We start from the raw sequence: 20,222 nt of genomic DNA on the forward strand, positions 1-20,222 counted from the left end.
GTTTTTTCTCCCTGTTTGAACTCCTTTTCTTCCTGTGTGGTGACTCTGACTGTTTAAAAACAAAGGGACACATACTCTGCTTAATTTGTGTAGGAAACATCTATTTGCCAACTTCTGCTTTCGGCAGAGTTGTGAGATTTGGTACTTGTAGTGTTAACATAAGTATTCTCGATACACTGTGTTTCCCTTTAACAGCAAATTGAGCTTTCTAATATTAAAGAAATACTCTGCACAGATTACAATATCGTTTAGGGGATGAAGCCTGGGATACATTCCGTCATGGGGATATGTGAGGTAGTCAATGGGAGGCAGATCTGTTGACACTCAAGGGAAAGTGTAATGTGAATGTCAACTGTAAAATGATAAATTAGACTTTTTGAACCAGCACAGAGGCATACATCTTCCTCCTGAATGTAGTTTTGTTGGATGTGCGAATTCTTGTATTCTAGGTCACTCTTGAAAGATACCTATTAAGTGTTTAGCTCTTAGAAGACAGCTGAAGAGCTGTCAAACCTAAAACAAACAGCCCTTTTCAGTCAAATTCTCAAATAATTTTACAAATAATCCTTATTGAAATAGACCAATGTATTGTATCATAGGGGAAAGATGTGACTGAAAGGGTATAGTGGCAAAAATCAATGTGAAGAGTGAAATTATTTCTTTCAGAATTAAACAATGAATGCATACTAAGCTTGAATATGAATGAGTGAGCTGGCAGTCTTCCAAAGCTGAAAAATACCATAATCTGTTCTTTTTAGAAATTATGTTCCATCAACTCTTTCAGTTAGAATACACTGATGTGCAAAGAAGGTGTGATTATAATTTAGAGTTGTGTGATGTGACATTGTCCACTGATGTCAGAAACATAAATGCTAGGTTTGTTACTTATCGCTAATGAGCTGTTAAGTCAGTTAATATTAAAACTACTGCACATCTTTTCCTGAAAGATATGTAAGCACTACAGTGCCTGTAAATGGTTGGCTTTGTGCATTTGGATAAAAGGAATGAATGTGTCCTTACCCTTTGCACAAGGTATTAATTGCTTATCCCTATTGAACATAGCAAAATGCCTTGCACAATATCATACAGGTGGTAAAGCCAGTCTGGTTGGTTAGGGCATAAAAAAACCCACCACAAGGAAAAACTCTGGCCTGGAATAAGGAGCCATCTACATCAAATTAGAGGTGTTACATAAGGGGGGAAATGTATAAATACCATTTACTCACATCTTGGCTTCAAGATACCTTAAAAAAGAATAGTAGTTTGGTATCTTTTCCTTTAAGAACAAAATCAACACAGTTGATTAAACAGACATTGCTAAACACCTTGAAGAAATGTTGGCTGTCTTTTTCTAAACCTCTTTTTGAGCCATCTTGTGACAAATTCCTTTTACTTAGGTCACGGTGCAAAGATGGTTTAATAGAAGTAAATTGACCAGGAAACAAATCTTTCCTCTTGCTGTTACCCAGCAAGCTATCTGTCCACATGCTAGCAATCCAGGTATCAATTCCAGTAACAGGAATGGGTGAATTCAAATGGTATTCAAACTGGGGAGTCTAGGTCTTAGCTATACAAAAGAACATAGGCACTGAATCACTCACATTTAAATGCCTAATTTCTGCACATATGAAAAGAAAATCACTGGACTCTGCAAAACCTCAGCTAGACACCTAAACATGCTTCCCTCCCACCCCCCACATCGATAGAGAGATTGTGCCAACGCTGGTAGTGTCAGGCAACTAAGTACCCAGCCATTCCATGGGATTATCCATGTCTTAAGTGAGTGCTCTGATTAGTGGGATAAAGTTTGAAAGAAGTCCCTGTCTTTCTCCCCCAGCCCCAACTGTTTTATGTAGCTCAGTAGCCTGAGAATGCTCCTACTGCATCAGGCCTATAGATCCACCTACTTTGAGGATTATGCTGGGGATTAAGAATGACATAAGCAAGTATTCAGACCTGAAGCATTAGTATGTGTGCCCAGTGCCAGAGACATAGGCAGTAGGAGGCCATTTAGAGCATAAATGTAGATGTCAAATGTGTTGAGCACCTGTTAAGTTCTTAGCCCACCCCATTTGAAGGCCTTTTTCCCAGCCTAAGGGGAGGAGTAATTAAACACAGGGCTCACACGATTTCATTGGATGCACAACTGATCGGATGGCATGATGGGTGGTCGGAGCAGAAGTAGGTCCCACAGTCACAGAGCACTTCCCCAGAAGTATTTATTTACCTCCAGAGAATAGAGGTCTTGTTCTGTCATGTCACCCCAGAGAACAGCCTTTCTCCATCCTCTTCGGGAACCTTCTCTCCCTCTCCCTCCCCGTCAGGTAGCTGAAAGCTGCAACTTGAAGGGGGATACAACTACCTGAAGGGGAGGGAGTCCAAAGAGAACGAGGGGGAAAGAGGTTGCCTCTGGTGACAAATGATAGAACAAGGAGCAGTGTTCTCAAGTTGCAAAGGAGGAGGTTTAAATTGCCTATTAGGGAAAAACTATTTTACTAGGAGGACGGTGAAGCACTGGAGGATGGTGAAGTCACTAATGAAAATATTGAATACTGACAGACCTCTGTGGGATGCCATTAAATAACTCCCCTTATCAAATTTGATAGAAAACCATTGATAATTAGTATGTGGTTAGGTTTTTTAACCAGTTGTGCACCCTCTTATAACTAATGAAAGCTACACTTCCCTAGTTTGCTTATGAGACTGTCATCAGACTGTCAAAAGCCATAGTAAAATCAAGATCTATCACATCTACAGCTTCCTTTCCATCCAGTTGGTTAGTAACCCTGTAAAAGAAAAATTAGATTGCTTTGGAATGATTTGCTCTTGACAGATCCATGTTGGCTATTGCTTACAACCCTATTATCCTCTAGGTGCTTACAAACTGACTCCTTAAATTGTATTCCAGTATCTTTCCAGGAATCAGGGTTAGGCTTTCTGATCAATAACTAGGCATGGCAGAAAGAAAACTTCATTCTAAAACCACTGATATAGTTCCCTATCTAAGTTAGTTTTATAAACACCTGAGTAATCATCCATTTAAATGTAAAGAGAACATCTTCAGTTGGTCAAGTCTAATCTCATGTTTCAACTTACAGATGAAAGCATTTGCTTTAAATTCTTAAGATGCTAGAAGAGTCTTTTGAGATGTTTAGATGTTATCTAAATGCAAATGTCATAACATCAAGAAGTTTTATAAATAGTGAAATGTATGCATCAATGTAGCAAGGTCATTTGTTACATTACTAGGTATAAGAAACTATTTGAGTGTTGCAGCATGTATATTGGGAAATTAATTATTTATCTGGCAATCATTTAAACAACTAAAAGACACAATCTTTAGAAAGGTTCTTTGACACAAAGCCTTTTAATAATTTAAATGTAAATAGTGACACAAATTGAGCACTCAAAATAGTTTCCCTTCTTCCCAAACCACCTCAGCTGGATTTCAGATCCATGGATGGGGAGGTGATGTGTCCCTTGGGCAGCCAATCTCCAGAACATTATTTCCCCCCACCAACCTCAAAATTATTCCTTATATAAATCAATATTAACTCACTTACTGTCAACTTAGGGTGTTGTGAAATCTAAAGAGGGAGAGGAGTAAGAAGTAGTAGGGAAATTCCTGATCGTGTGGCACCTGCAAAAATCATGCCACCAAGGTGCTAAAAGGTGGGCTGTGCAGCAGCAGCATGGAGGCAAAGGGTCCCTGTGCACTTGGCCTTGATTGTAAGCAGTTCCTTCTAAATGATCAGATTCTTTCTGCTAGGTAGTTTCCAAACATATTGAAAAACACTGTCCCTTCTCCAAAGCACTAACAATCTAAAACTGAACTCAAGGGAGACATCTGGGTTTTTAGAGCCTAAGCTAGAGGTTGTCTTGAGTGTGAAATCAAATGCAGGATTGCCATTTAAGGAATATCAGAACTTACTGTCTTCCTATACCAGTTTTATCCACATAAATAATCTGCTTTCCAAGACACTAATGATAACAAAAAATACAGACCATTCTGAATAGCCACAGAACTGTAATCCTCTAGATTTCCTTAACATCCATTTTTTTTACTCCAATGTATTGATAAGTCCTGGTTTGGACTAGGGGAATGGCCCTCATTAAATCCAGTCCAAACCATGACTGACTGTAATATGATACAGCATCTTCTCATATTAACAATCTTTGCTAATTTAATTACTATTTGAACAAACGATTTCACAGATGGCAGATATTTCATTGTCTCAACATGCTGCACAGTAAATGTCACTTTTCTACTAATCTTCATGTACTGTAGCTAGTTTTGTCATCAGTTGACTGGCTGTATAAAGGCATAACAGTATAAACCAAGTGACCTGAATCTGCCAACATAAATTGGAAACATCACTGTAACAACTAGCCTGATCCCTTTCCTCTTTTTTGGGGGGGGAGGGGGGATGACACCACCTTTCAAAATCTCCTGATGGAGATTATCAATATACTTTCACGGTCTCATTTTTTAATTAATTTACTTTTACTTAAGTTACTTTTTTTAGCCCTGTTGTGGTGTTTGCTATGCAACAGCAGTGGGCATTTAAATCTCAGCATCCATTGGTTGCAAACCTCCAATTGCTCATGGGTGCTATCTCTAAGGTTATATGTAAGACCTAAGCAGTCAGTTAACAGTTTACTAATAGCTGTTTATGAACACATAAATGTAGGCCCTGAACCTGCACTCTGTTCCCTGAGCAGGGAATGTCTGCTCAAGTCTTAAATATATTTTTGTTCATGGAAGTGCCTGTAATGAGTGAAGTAGTGCACAGTTATAAAGGTCTATGCTTGGATGACCGTGCAATTTAAGACAACAGTTGCGGGGGGAGGGAGGGAAGCAGTGCAATGTATAAAAGCTCCAAAGGGGATTTAAATGGTCCCATCTTGATAACATACAGGTTTGTTTGACTGTGGCTTCAGATCAGGCTGGACAGACAGTGACTGATGCAGTTGATTAGTCAATAGGTACAGAGAAATCTGGTAGTAGAAGGTTCTGGAAGAAATCTCAGAATTGGGATTTTTGTCGTCTCTGCATAAGTACACATGGCTTGCAGTCAAGAAATGTGGGGTTTTAATTCTAGCTCTGCCACTGTACAAGTCATGTGCACACCTTCTCCCTTCCCTCTTCTTGCTGCTGATAAAATTGATGAATATGGGATACATATTCTTGCCAATGAAGTGTTGTGATGAGTATAAATAAAAGGAAATCCATTTTAAAGTGCCATTGCTTACCACATAAGTAATCCTGCAGTAAAAATGCTACATAATATACCACAGAATAACTTGCTAACCATCTATGAAGCATCTAATCCACTAACGTGGGTCTAGAAGGCCATTAACTTATTTAAAAGCTTGTCCTCTGATGCAAAGTAAATCCATTTGTTGTATACTCTTTCTGTGATTCCCCAGCCCTATTAGCAGCTCTTGTAGTTCAAAACAAAATTGCATCCATGTTACTAGTTAGGTAAGTAACTAACCCAAAACATCTGAGACCATACTGGGTGTTTCAAAATACTAGAAAATATTTAAAAATAAGCTGCAATTTTCATTAAAGTGTAGTACCACTTATAACAAGTTTTCTTTCAGAGGATCCTGGTCCTATGATCTAAGGCCTTTGTTAAAATTCTTTCTTATATCCTTTAAGACTCTGCATTATCTTACTTAATATTTTTCCTTATATCCTTTCGGTGATAATTTGGCAATGCATTTAATTTGAGTCTTGGATGACTTGATGTGGCCATGAAAAGGCAAATGAGATCCTAGGATCTCAACAGACAAGACACTTTCAATAGAGGCTGATGTATTAATACCATTGTTCAAGGTACTGATGAGACCCAGAGATGAAAGTGGGATGGTAAGGTGCACTGGTAAGGACTGGTTGCTGGTACTGGTCCATATGTAGCTGATGTTAAAGCACTGCCAGATCCTACTGACAGGGCCACTGATTGGCGCAGGGGGGAGAGGGTAAGATGGAGGGAGCAAAGAGACAGCTGCCCTGGGGCCTGACAGTTTATAAGGACTCGGGTCCTGGCTGCAGCAGCCGCTACAGCAGCTGGGAGTGCAGGTTTCAAATTGCTGCTAGAATCCCAGGTTTCCTAGCCACCCATGCCACAGCCCCGATGCTCTTGGCCAGTGGTGGCCATGAAGGGTTGGCTGGGGCAATCTGGCCCTCAACCCTTTTGCCCAAGGTCCTGCACCTTCTGGGAACCCAGTGCTACCCCTTCCTTGCCAAACCCTTTCCAATATACCGGGAAGTTCCAACACTTACTTTCACTCCAGGTAAGACATAAGAATGGCCATACTGGGTCTGACCAAAGGTCCCTCCAGACCAGTATTCTGTCTTCTGACAGTAGCCAATGCCAGATGCCCCAGAGGGGGTGAATAGAACAGGTAATCATGTGATCTCTCCCCTGTCATCCACTTCCAGCCCTTGACAAAGAGAGACTAGGGATCCCATTCTGGCTAATTTTCAATTAACTTAACCTCCATAAATTTAATCTAGCTCTTTTTTTTTTTTAAACCCAGTGAAAGTCCTGGTTTTCGCAACATCCTCTGGCAAGGAATTCCACAGGTTGATACTGTGCTGCATGAAGAAACTTCCTTTTTTAAATGTTAAACCTGCTACCAATTAATTTTTTTGGTAACCCCCACCCCAGACCTCATTACTGTGTACAGTTCTGTTCACTCATGTTCACAGCAGATGAGATCAAACTGAAACAGGTACAGAGAATGCTTCTAGGATAACCAGGGGACTGGAGGACCTAGATACATAGTGAGACTGGAAGAGCTTGACTTCTTGAATTTAGGGGGGGAAAGGCTAATAAGAGAGAGAGCAATCAGGAGAATAAATACCTGGGAGGGTGAAGAGTTATTGAAACTGAAGGATTAGGTTGACTGAACAAATTTTGAAATAAACTGGCCATGAACAATTTCAGGCTGGAAATTTAAAGTTTTTTCCACCCATCAGAGGCATGAGGTTCTGGTGCAGTCTCTCAGTAGGAGTTGTGGGGCAAATATCTGTTTTAAAAATTAAAGTCTAAGCAAATATGAGTGTGATTATACGATGGGTTTGCTTCATGATGGTAGGGGCAGGGCTCAGCAGTGTTGGGGCTCACTTCAAGTGTGTCTTGTGTTCCTAAATGCTCATGCTTTGGGGTTTCAGCCAGCCCACCAGGATGAGATTCCCTTTCTTGTCCCCAATCCCCTTGAAGCATCAAATTTGGCCACAGATGAAAATGGCCCTGGGGATGGGGTGGGCAGTGCCCCGAATCGGCACTTGAGTATTTTGTTATCTCATGTTCAGAGTCTAACCAATCACCATATTCCTGTTCTTGTCAGCCAGAAGATAGAATATAGGTAGGTCTGTTAGTAGAAGTGAATAGTGAAACCCTGTTGCTAACATTCGAGCATCGCTTAAAATGCAAATATCTTACATTTAAAAAGAAAAGGGGGATGGGGAACCTTGTCTGTGCAGGCTGGCATGAAATTGCTTCTTTTCATTGCTAACAGCATTTGCATCCGACTGCACACTAACCCTCTTTTCTTCTCCAATGCCCTCTAGTGCTAATTGAGGACTTTGTTACTAGCTCTGAATGTGCAGGAAATGCCTAGGAATCCAGCTCTCATAACATGAATGAAATTTCAGGCTAATTTCTCATTTTGTGCAAACATTGGTCTTCATTATTAAGCACAAGCCCTCTCAGAGTTAGCTGAAACTAACACTGGCTAGATTTGAACCCACACTGATTCACTGTTAATATACAATTTCATACTCAACTGTCCTGTTTTGAAGGAAACCTGAGTGTCTTTGCTGTAAACCTGGAAGAACAGAGAACAAAAGTTCTACAAAGATAAGAAATGGTGTTCAAAGTCTCCTATTCGCAAGTTCTCTGCATCTATCTATCAAAATTACATTTTCAGCATTGATTCACATTTTTTAAAAAAAGGTCTCTAATATCTGGAAAAATTATGCATCATACTAAAAATTAAATACACTGGTAATCTACACTTTTAGACATAGAGTGTAGCTTTTAATGCATCGATAGGCTGATACTCAGACTCAGCTTCTGTAGAACTAAAAGCAAATGTAATGTTATTTTTATGAGTGAAACCCTTGTTTTCGAATTCTATCATGAAAGAACTCTTCAGTAAAAGCCCCATGAAACTGGATGTCTAGTCTGGCAAAGAACATAGCCAGAAATAGCTTTTAATTTCAAAAGGTGGTATTTCTCACTTTAAGTGTTGCATAAGGCGTCACAATATCTGAGACAGGCAATCCCTCAGACAGCACTTATGTGATAAAACTGGACAAAACAAATGCAAGGGTGAGAGATTCTTAGTGGCTTTTTCAAGAAGACTATGGTCAAAACCATGAAATCTTTGTCAACGCACTTGGTAGAAAGTGAGGCAGGAGAACAATAATGGTATCTGACTTTTTGTGCCATACAGACAAGTCTGTCTCCAACCCATGTTCCACATCTCCCTGCATGAAAACCTTCAGTCTAAATTGTTAGTCTGACACAATTATCAAACCACGTTTGTCTAATACTTACCACTATAAACAGTAATCTTTCCTTTCGGTGTCACAGTAAGGTAACATAAGTTGCTGTAAAACAAACTGAGGGAATGAAGTGGGGAGAAGAAGGGCACTGGGAATAAAGAGGCACAGTATCTTGCTTAATGCACTGCTTACAGGCTCTAGACTTTTTATTTAATATCAGTATCTTGTGTCTATCTTTAATGACTAGGCAACCATCAAGCCATTATCAGGTTGCAATTAGCATTTACATCACAGCAGAAGAGGCTCTTGTGGAGAATTTCAAGGAGGGCATGGTTGCTGCTTTAAAGATGAGTTCTGGGATGCTCTACGAAGGGTGGCAGCCTGTAAAAATGCACAAAGGTATGTTCTGATCTTGTTTCTGGTGTATCTATCTGGACAGTAAGTGTATATTAGCTCTGACTCAAAAGATTAGTCGGAGGCATAACATTCATTACTTTTGAGTGCAGTGTACTCATGCCTGTGTGTGTTATGCATAAATAACTGGTTGGAATGCAGTGTTGCACTTCTGTGAGGCAAAACACAGAGACTGTCTAGGGCAGGGGCAAACTTTTTGGCCTAGAAATTGTGGGGTGGGACAATGCATGGGGTGGTGTATGGGATGTCACTGAGGGCTGGGGGCAGGAAACTCATTGGGTGTGGTGAGAGGGAGGGACAGCTTGACAGAGGTATTACCAGGGACTCCTAAAGGCTCCACTGGCAATAACACCAAGGTGACTATACTAGGCACCACCACAGACAGACTAAGGCACTGTAGCTGAGATGGATGCAGCCCCTAGGTGGTTTAGAGGGTGAGGCCATCGGAGACTGGGAAGGCATGCTGCTGTGCTAGGTACGATTGGGTAGTCAGAGCAGGGCAAGTCTCCACAACCTGCTCCCTACTGGGAGCTCAAGGGCTGGATTAAAAAGTCTGCCAGATCAGACACTGCCCATGGGCTTTAGTTTTCCCATCCTGGTCTAGGGTGAAGTAGGAGCAAGGGTTTTTGTGAGTCTATAAACAGGTGCAGTAAAGTACAGGGCCTGCAGTGGGGGGAAGAATCCCTCCCGGTGGATTTTAACACTCATTTGGGAGAACAATTTGAAAACTGTGGATAGGGCCAGTCTTAGAAGTGTTGTCACCCAGGGTGGAAAAAGCTTTTGAGATGCACTTCCCCAGATCTGGATGGCGTGGGGGTGTTCTGACTCCTGGGGGAGGATAGTGTGAAATATCGTGGGTGGGTGGTGGTGGTGGTTGGTTTTTTGCTGTGGTGGTGGTAATTATGAGATGGGAGAACTAGGGAGGGAAGTGGAAACATAGACTATTCTATTGAGATGTACTGATGCTGTGGGCTCACAGATTATTAGCGCAACAAGTAATCTTTGTGTTTCTTGCTTCCTGTGTGTTTCCTATGACATCTGGAATCCCTAGTGAGTAATATAACCCTCAAGGGGATATTGCTTCTACTGGGTCAGACAGCATTCAAGAGGCTCAGCAGACAAAAAGTGATAGAGAACAAAAAATGGTACCAAAATTAGTCTGAGCTGACTCAGGGATAACATGCTGTGGAAAAAGAACTTTGTGTGTACTTTGTGTACAGATCTACCAGGATCACATGGGAAGATGATGGGCAACACAGTATGGGTGTACATTGTTGGGATTTCTCTCTAATGCTTTTCTTTATATTGTAAGGTGACAAACCTAAAACTCTGTTCTGGGTTAAGAGGAAGGCTGGTTCCCTGCCTATGTAGAGATGATGGGTAAATAACTGGAAACTGGAGGGGATTCCTCTGTTGGGGGATGCATGTGCAACTAATCCTGGAATCATCTGTTACACACTACGTGTGTGTTAAAGAGTAAGGTAAAAGAAAAATGTTAAGATTTCTGATGGTCTTAGAATTTGTTTAGAGCAGTGGTCACTAACCAGTAGATTGGGATCTACTGATAGATCTTGGAGCCTCTGACAGGTGATCCCAACTGGTTTCTCCAAGAGGCTATCAAGTGCCAGCACTTCAGCTTCCCTTTTCCCCTCCATTGCTGCACATCTCCTGCCCCTTGCCTTGGAGCTGTCCCCTCAGGAGCCTCCTGCTCGCTGGGCAGGGCAGGGGAAGAAGAGGAGGGGCACTGATGTCAGGATGCCCCCCTCCCACTCTGTATCCTATCTCCACAGAGCAGAGAGGGGGCACAGCTGGTCTTGGGCTGGAGTTTGCTGGCTGCTTTTGGGAGTGGTGCAGGGCCAGGACAGGGTGAGCCTGCCTTAGTCCCACTGCACCATCACCCAGGAGCCACCTGAGGTAAGCCCACATCCTGAAACCCTACCCTAGTCATGAACCCCCTCCTGTACCCCCATCCTGGTGAAAATGAGGGAGGATGGAAGAGGGAGGGAGGATGGAGTGAGCAGGGGCAAGGCCTCAGAGGGCACAAAGGTGGTGGGGAAAGGGCATTTAGGTTTGAGGTAGATCTTGGACTGCACTTAAATGCAAAAAGTGACCTCTCGAGATCACTTCCAGTTCTAGTGTTCTATGATTCTAAGTGATCTTGTGCTTAAAAAGCTTGGAGTCTTCTGGCTTAGAGGGTAGTCTGAGAGTGTTCCTGAGGCATTCATTCTACTATCTTGTGCATACACCTGCTTTACACTTATGAGATGAGAACTCCTGCTCTAGTGCCATAATGCTCTCTAACTTTGCATTGTGACCCACTCCAGATAACAAATATTACTTTGTGGCCTTCGGAAGGGGTGGGGGACTGAAATTTAAGTCTGCCCAAACCCAGTCACCCTAGGTTGGGGGGAACCATTGCTTGAGCCCTATTGCTCTGGACAAGGAGGCCAAAGCTCAAGTTCAAGGCCTTTAGCTCCCAGGCAGGGGACACGTAACCTCTGGCTTTGGCCCTGGGCAGTGAGGCTTGGGCTCAAGTTCCAGGATCCAGCAAGTCTAAGGGAGCCCTGGTGACCTCTTTGAAAGGGGATTGTGACCCACTTTGGAGTCCTGACTCAGGTTGAGAACTGTTGTGCTAGAGGAACAAGCTGTCAACCATGGTTTCAGCCTAGAGCTTTAGGTAACCTTTCTACAAATCTTTTACGTAGGCCATTGAGCACCTTGAAAATAAGGACTGGGATGTTGAACTTCATTCAATATGCTGTGTAAAGTGAGCGTGGAGAGGAGAGAACAGGTATCTCACATGTGTACTTGCTGTATCTTGTGTTGCTGAGGAGATTAACTGCAGAACTTCCAGTACTTGAAACTTCCAACAAATTAAAGACTTCATGCCCAGTATGTTGTATTGTAGTCCAGATGGGAAGTAACTGAAGTGTGACCTAGCCACAGTGAAGCTGTCAACTGGGATGGTTCCCTAGCCAGCTAGAGAGATATCAGAAAGCATTACTCACATAGTCGTGGTTGCCATGTGAATATTTAGGGGTTGGATGAGGAATGCAGGAGCTCTCCAACTATAGACTGAATTGACCAATGGTGGGTGTATACCTCCATCCAAAGGATACAGTATCATGGCTGCAAACCCCTCCAAAATACTCTCCTCTTGCCCACCTACAGGACCTCTGTCTTGCTCAGTTTCATCATCGATTTGGCCATTCCTTGATGAGCTGATGCTGCCCAAGCAACAAACCACTTATTGATAGTACAGTGGCTGTGTGTTATAAAGTATTGGTAGTGGTTACTCTCCTCAAAATAATTCGGGAAAGCTCCTAAGAGGGCACAAAAATAGCCACCCATAGACTTGCAATCTGAGTCCATTGACACTAATGCTTTATCTATTTTACACTTTTTTCTCAATTCAAGTTCATTCCTGCACTTTGTTCTAGAGTGTGATATCTATATTATTCCTATTAAGGGTTGGTAGTGGACCAGAACACAGGGTTTAACATACGTGCAGTGGAATGAAGTGCAGAGGAAGAAAACACCACATTTCATACCAGCAGGAATCTTTGCATAGCTTTCATATTTATCTTCAGCTACAGGAAATGACAGTAATCGGGAGGTAGTAAATGTGTCACTTTGGCCAGCTCCCCATATAAGATGAAGAGAGTAAGCCAGAAGTGAAAGAGCAAGTTTAGTTACTAGTTTTCCCTGGTTAATCGAATCCCTTGATGGACCAGATAGGATGCCATGGTGTCAAACCCTCTGACAAAAATCTGCCGATGTGGGAGAGTGTTTGAGAGAGTTCTTTCATGTGTTTTCTCCTCTGGCATTGCTTCAGTCTGCTTGGAATTTTTTTCTTCATGTAGAGACTGATCTTTGGCAGACACTCTGGTATCTAAATAATGACAACAGTGGAGAAATACACTTCAGCATAACTTCACAGTAGTATAGTTATCACATGAGATGTTTATGTAACCACTGACAGGCAGATTCAAACCTGGGACCTCTAGAGCTAAGTGCAGTAGCCCCTTTAGCTTGAGTTATAAAGGTAGCTAGCTCTCCGCTTGGGCTGTAGAGTTTACTTATTCTTATCTCTTTGCTATAATTGTCTAAGTGGCACTACAGGGGACAATGAACCATACTACATGTGTTGGCTACACTTGCAATTAATTTTAAGCTATGCCAGCATAAAAATATCTGAATAATGTTCAAAATTGCCCCCAAAATTACCATTACACATGCTAAGCATGGAAAACAGTATGACAGAAGACTTCAGCAAATTAATTGAAACTGTAGTGCCCTTAGTCCACTAAAGTAGGAATGGGGGAATGTCTAAAAGATATTTTTTATTTGCTGTCCAAAAGTTCCTTTCCGAAGAGATCCCTATATGTGCCTTAACTTCTAGAATTAGCCCGTTTTATAGTTTTAGCAAAAACTTTAGTGTAGCATTCTAGAAATTTAACTAGTCAAGCCTTTATTATGATCAAATTACATTTTTCACACTTGTCTTTGGGCTGATTCTGCATGTTCTCTACTTCAAAAAAGATCAACCATCCTTTCAAATTATATGTGTTAATGACTTGTAACAAAGCTTCATCTTGACCTCAAATGTTGAGAAACCTGCAGACTTATTCTTCAAGGTGCTGAGTTAGAGGGTCATGCTATTTATCTGCTGTTATGGCCAGTGTCTCTAGTTCCTCCAGTCTCTCATGTCCATTTATAAACTTCATTTCCAGAAGTACTTGGTGTTACTGAATAATTCTCTCATTTCTCCTCTGAATGACTCAACCTATCAAGAACTTCTCTAAAGAAATATGAACACTCAAAAGAGGTGATACTTTGTTTGCCGCCTCTTAACCATTTTCGTTCCATGACCGTACAGTTGGGTAATGCGCACGCAGGCACTTTTAATTGGGGCTGTAGTTTCCTTAAAAACCTTTTGTGGGCTTTTATGAAAGTCACCCCAGACTCTATTGACCTATTCTAAACACGTTTGATAATCCCATAAGAAAAAAAGGCAAGACTCTTCAGGGGTGAGTGTGCAGGTGATAACCCTACTTTCCAGACCAGTGATCCTGTACTGTGGGGTGGAGGAGGGGCAGGGGCGACAGAAACCTATAACTTTGGCTAGTTCAGGGTTAAGAGTTGAAGTTGTCTCAGCTTTCTGGGCTGTTGCTAGGCAACAAGGAACTATGCTGCATTCAGAACTTTATGGCACTGTAACTAATTGATTCTTGACAAGTCCCTGTTGGTTTGCAGAAATTAAGAACTGTTGCTGGAAATACAGAGAAGCCTCATCATTAATATCTACTGCAAGAACAAACTTTTTGGTGAATATTTGCTGTGCATCACTTCCTATATAGAATGGAATTAACAATTAAGCCTATTTAAATTAACACTTGATACATTACAACTGTTAAATAAATCTTGCATCAAGCCACTGAAATACAGTGGTACTTTAGTATTTGGAAAATTCATCCATTAAGTAAATCTCTTGCACTCAGACTTATTTCAAGGTTATATTAAAAAAAAAAAAACTGTGAATAAACCAAAGGTGGTAGGTGTGGTGGGGAAACTAATGTTCCTATCAAGAATAGTATGTGTCTCACCAGCACCCATAGAATTAAAAGTGATATTTAAGTAGCCTCCGTTTCATGTAAGGTTTAAAATCACACAGTGGAGTGCTTGAGCTATAAATAGAATGGGGTTTATGTGGGCTTTGATATTCTGGGAGAGTCAGGCAAGGAAGGAAAGGGGAGGAGAAAAAAGCTAGCAAGTGCTTAAGCATCAAAAACTTCTTTTATAAAGGCTCGCTTCTTGGATAAAGAAAGGCTGCATTATGGTATTGACTGTATGACAAATCCTGATAGGCTCTTAGCCTCAGTACTAACTGCAAGAGTTGTCTAGGGACTGGGCATTGTAAGAACTGCCTTCTAAATTAAGCTATTGTTCCTCATAAATTAAATGTTGATTCCTGTTTCTTAATACATAATCTATTTCCTTCCTCTTTCTTGAGCTGCTGAGGGATGTAAAGGCAGGGAGTAGGAAGCTGGCTATTTTGAAGATATTATATGAAACATACTGTGGAGATTCCCTATCATGACACTGGCAAGTTATAGTTAGTACATGCTTTCTATACATATTACATGATACCTTTTTGCTTCATTCCCTTTGTCACTAAGGGAAACCAGTAAAGTGTGTGCACTGACACTCATGCATACCTGTTCTTTTCCGCATCACAGTAATTGCCCTCACTTCTGTGTTCTTGATTGTTGTAATATAGCAACTCCAATATTCTCTTTATATAGCAGGTCAGGTGGTGTTTCTGTAGGCATGTCAGACTGTTTTGTTGTTGTTGTTTTTAAGTTTCAATCATTTCAGGAGACAAATAAGATCATATGCAACTTCCTGTGTAAATCCATTGGAAAATATTTTCCACTTTATGTTGCTTACAGATAGCTGCTAACTAAATCTTTATTATTCTGTGCATGTGTGTCCACCTGTATTTTGACTTATGGGCAGTTGTATCCCTCAGTAAGTTATAAGGGTAGACCATAGTAAGGGAGAAATATTTGGGAGCGGTTCAATAACATAGTCTGTTAAATCTGCTTGTATATCTATTGCAGATATGTGAGCATGGGAGAGATAAATTAGTGTCCTTTTTTAATAATGTGCTGGACTATTACTTTTTAAAATCTACCTCTTAATACTTTTAGTGTTAGCCAAAAACAAGTCTCTGCAAAACAGAGCATAACTCTATAATTCTAGTTTGTACTCATGAACCATAGAACATACAGAATAGAATTAGAGGGTGACTAGTGTACATTTTCATTTTAAAACAAAATATTGTCCCAGAAAGTGTTAGGTAATATTGAAGTCTGACATTTTGCTGTCTAGAACTCCTAATGGAAAAGCTGAAGTGGAATACACTACATAAGAGTGCAAAGAGGCTGAGTGAAACTAAATTGATACTTATTTTTTTATTATTTTAAAATTATGCGCTCTCTTGGTAAGTCTTCCAAAGTGACTATTCTACTTTCATAAAAAGTTCTGAGTAGAAATGTTCAAATATCTCTGGGGTAAACTTCTCTCTTGTCTTTCCCTGCCCCTCTCCTCCCACCCCCCAAGATTTGACTTGTAAAAAAAAATATCCGAAAACAATAATGGTTAGCTCAGTTACACTTATGGACTATTTGTGAACTGTTCATAGCCTCTGAAAAGTCAGAGTTGACTTTATAATCCATGAGTTTGTTCACCTAAATTTCATGGTAAGGTTTCCATTGCCTTATCACATGACTTACTTTTTAAAATAGAAGTATCTGGGATGCTGAAAATCTCAGGGAGACATTGGGGTACACTTTAGGATGAGAGGCAAAAATGGAGATGAGTGATCTTATCCCTTCTGAAACTACAGAGGACTCGCATCAAGGATGAATAAGGCCTAGTGTTTCTTTTACATTTTTTTTTCTTGCTTATTCTCCTCCCAGCACTTTCCCTCTTTTTGTTGCTTTTCTCTGATTTCCTCTGAACACATTTGTTTCAAAATAGGAGTCTATGCTGTGGCTTTCTAAGGTCAAAATTTGACACAACAGGTTGATCTTTTCCTGTCACAAACACAAAGACCCATAATCAGACTCTAAAGTGCAGTAACCCATTAGACACAATCACAGAGTACAAATTAAAAACAAGTTTTGTCTATTCTTTTTCTTAACTGCGCAGGAAACAGTCACCCTCTTCAGTCAGTTTATTCTGGGATTTAACAGGATAATTGCCATATGTATTTTTGATTCGTCATTCTCTAGTATTGTTTCTTTTAAAGATCTATCATTTGTACATTCTATTACTTTTTCCCCCCTTTAAATACTGGTGCATTTTCAATAGAATACAAAATGCAGACTTAAATGTGCGAAGAAAATTTTGCTGCACTTCTTCATTACTGAATCTTAAACAGGAAATAATTGCAATGATGAATTGAGGTAACTTCAGCCTAATGAAGGAATTATAATTGCCTGTGTTTTGAATTCTAGCAAGGCAATATCTGCAGGGTTCCAACATCACTGTGTAAGCAGTTGTGATGCTTTATTTATGACTGCTCCTGGCAAGGTTATTATATTATTCTCCAAGGCAACTCTTAATGAAAATTCTACCAGCAATCAGATGAAAATCTAAAAATATTTAAGGACGGGGAGTTTTTCACCTTCTAGACATTATCAGCAAGAAAGATGCATGGAATGTCATACTGAGTCTTCATTAAGCTTCTTGCATTGTAGTTTGCTCTGTGGAGTGTTGTCATTGTGCAAAAATAACAAAAGCTCCCTGTATTTTTAGATTCAAGGAGTATCACAAATATTCTTCCATTTGTTTCCATATTTATCTTTAATTTTTTTGAAAATTCTCACCTTAACCATTTCAGATATTTAAAAAATATTAAATTATGAAAAGAGTGGTTTAGCCTACAAAAATGTTTGACCTACAGCGTAAAATCAGCTATGATACAGATGATTAGTTTGAATGTCATGCCATATTTTTAAAAGGGTTCCTTAATTTTGGAAGCATTCCCTACGTGCTCATTTGACAAAATCGTGGAGTAACCACAAAATCAAAGGTGGAGTAACCACAAAATCTATTGACTTAAGTTGTAGGTGGGAAAGCTCGACACGTTGAGAAAGTCAGGCCCAATATCTAAAAGGTCCAGAGAAGAGCAACAAAATGATTAACGGTCTTGAAAACGTAAGGTATGAGGGAACACTAAAAGACTTGAGCTTGTTTAGTTTAGAAGAGGAGCTGAGAGGGGACATAACTGTTTTCAAGTATCTAAAACTGTTATTGGGGGGGAGGAGAAAAATTTCTTCTCCTTGGCCTCTGATGATAGAACAAGGAAGCAGTGGACTTAAATTGCAGCACAGGAGGTTTTAGGTTGGACATTAGGAAAAAGTTCCTAACTGTCAGCATGATTAAACACTGGAATAAATTGCCTAGGGAGGTTGTGGAATCTCCATCACTGGAGATATTTAAGAGCAGGTTGGACAGACATCTATCAGGGATGATCAAGATGGTGTGCAGTCCTGCTTTGAGGGCTGGGGCTGGACTTGATCTCTCAAGGTCCCTTCCAGTTGTAGGATTCTATGATCATCAAATACATGGGTCAAAGTGTTGAAAATGTGGTGTTTACAAGTGTTTTTGAAGTACAGTGTGATCTTAAACTGGGTTTGGATCAGCTAGCTATAAAATTTGTAAAAAATGTAAATATCTATATCATGAAAAATTATTTTCAATCCAGTAAGAAGGAATGCTCTGCCCCTCCCCCTCCCCCCCAAACAATGCATGGGTGATTAAGTATCCTGTACCTGCAATCTACCCTCTTTGGCACTCAGCCCAATTAGTCCTTAATCACCAGTCACCAATGAATGACAGTTATAAATAGAGATAAGGTCCTATAATCCAACCCAATTGTTGATGGATGTCAAGGGGCCTTTAAGAGGTGAAGTGGGAAGAGACTGGCTTGAGGTGGTAGGTAAGAATGAAGGAAATGGTGATGCATATGACTTTGGGGGACGATGAGTAAGGGTTTCATTGGAGGAGACAAATTATAACAAGAATATTACCCAGGGTTCTTTCCATAATGGTAAAAGTTTACTTTTTGATCCTTTCAATGTGAGAATGGATGAAGTGTGAGGGCCTCCTTTTTTTTCCCTCCCTTCTCCACTTATTCCTTCCCAGTAACACTAATGCTCTGAAGTCCAGCTTTTTACTGAAAAGTTTGCCACAAGCAGTTCCACTGCCTGCTTGGGCACCAGTTGCTACTTTATTTAGTACAGGTAATTTAAGTAAATGGTACCCAAACATGGTGAGGAGAGAAACAGAAAAAGCTACTTGTAAATTCACTTGGGAAGAGCACACACTGACTACCATATCCCCTGATAAATTATTTACTTCTACCCTGTAAGGTACACGTACTAACTGTACTTCTGAAAATGTAAAAATATAGTCATTGAGAAATTCACTCTAGAATTTCCTGTTTTACCAAAGTAGCATGAAACTGAGCCATTAGTTTAAAAAGCTCTTCATTGCCAGTGAGTTTCAAAAACTGGACTTTATTTCAGGGATAATATAATAGAAAGTATTAGAATGGTACTAGAATAGTTTCCTGTAAGTCAAAGTGAGATCAAGCTAACATAAGTCTAATTACCGAATATTAGTTGTGCTAGTAAAATTCATACAACACTATCTTTAAAAGCAAGTTACTTTATAGCACTACTAGAGCACTTTTTATATAATTAACTGACTCTCCTCCTGGGAGTGATAACTATCCTCAACTTCTTGAGCTAAATGGGATTGGAGTCCTGAATCTTTGTTCTGCTTGTAAGATGGGACCATAGTATGAAAATGGCTGACAACCATATAACTGCTATAAATGATTTTTGTACAAGTAATTATTCCAAATATCACAGATATTAGCCTTCCATGCATTGTGATTTATTATAGCTTAATATTGTCCACACAGGGCTATGCAAGAGTACAATGAGCAGCTATAGGGAATGCTGAGTAAAAGGCACTTCTGATGCCAACATAGCAGATCTCGACTTGAGGATCTTCACCCACTCTTTTAGTTCTCAATGTAATTTTATAAACTTTTTTTAAAAACTGTTGCATGCAGTCCTAGGATAAGGAGCATTATGAGCCCTTTGTGTGAACACCTCAAATCTTGTTTCCTTCTGTGTCAAAACCTAAATGATGCCATAGCGATATCTTGCCCACCCATGATATTTTTCAAATTGAAACAAATGTCTGCATTTAGGAAGACTTCAATAGTTCTTCCATCCCCTGCCCATGAGTGTTTTGGAAAGTTGTGTATGGAAGCTGAACTTTTTAAAAAGTATATATTTGTTACTAAACATAAGATATATTTACAATTGTTCTTTGAATTCTTAAGATCAACAAACAAATAAAAGCAGTGAGGTTTTTCTAAACATATGTAATCTTCAGAAACAACAGACACAATATCCCACAAAACACAAACCTATGACAATTCTACCTTTCAGTATGAATCATTCAATGTTGATCACTTTCTTGTTTTCTTATGTTCTGCACTTTTCTTAATACTTTCTCTAATCTTCATTTTGCCTGTTCTTTCTGTATTTTAGCTAAAGGTGACTTGACAAAAGGTACCAAGCCTCTTCTTACAGAGGAATAGAATTTGTTTAAATTGTTGGTAATGTAAAAGAATCACTTAATGAAAACACATCGTTTAATACTAGGGAGAAATGAGATATTGGTTCCTATTTAAATG

The 20,222-nt window shown here is 40.0% G+C and overlaps 1 long non-coding RNA gene across 2 annotated transcripts in view; it reads left to right on the plus strand.

The window, feature by feature from the left end:
* The window catches only part of LOC112545579 (uncharacterized), a 69,437-nt gene that overhangs the window by 18,734 nt on the left and 30,481 nt on the right, over nt 1–20,222 (plus strand). Inside the window, exons 2-4 of one of the 2 annotated variants that reach the window (XR_012903849.1) lie at nt 8,769–8,920; nt 10,726–10,849; nt 11,641–11,771. This is a non-coding gene — a long non-coding RNA (uncharacterized LOC112545579). Of the gene's footprint in view, nt 1–8,768; nt 8,921–10,725; nt 10,850–11,640; nt 11,772–20,222 lie in introns of those variants that run through there. The other variant, XR_012903850.1, reaches the window with a different exon arrangement.

This window comes from Pelodiscus sinensis, chromosome 5, assembly GCF_049634645.1.
Source record: "Pelodiscus sinensis isolate JC-2024 chromosome 5, ASM4963464v1, whole genome shotgun sequence".
In the NCBI taxonomy this organism is placed as follows: Eukaryota; Metazoa; Chordata; order Testudines; family Trionychidae; genus Pelodiscus; species Pelodiscus sinensis.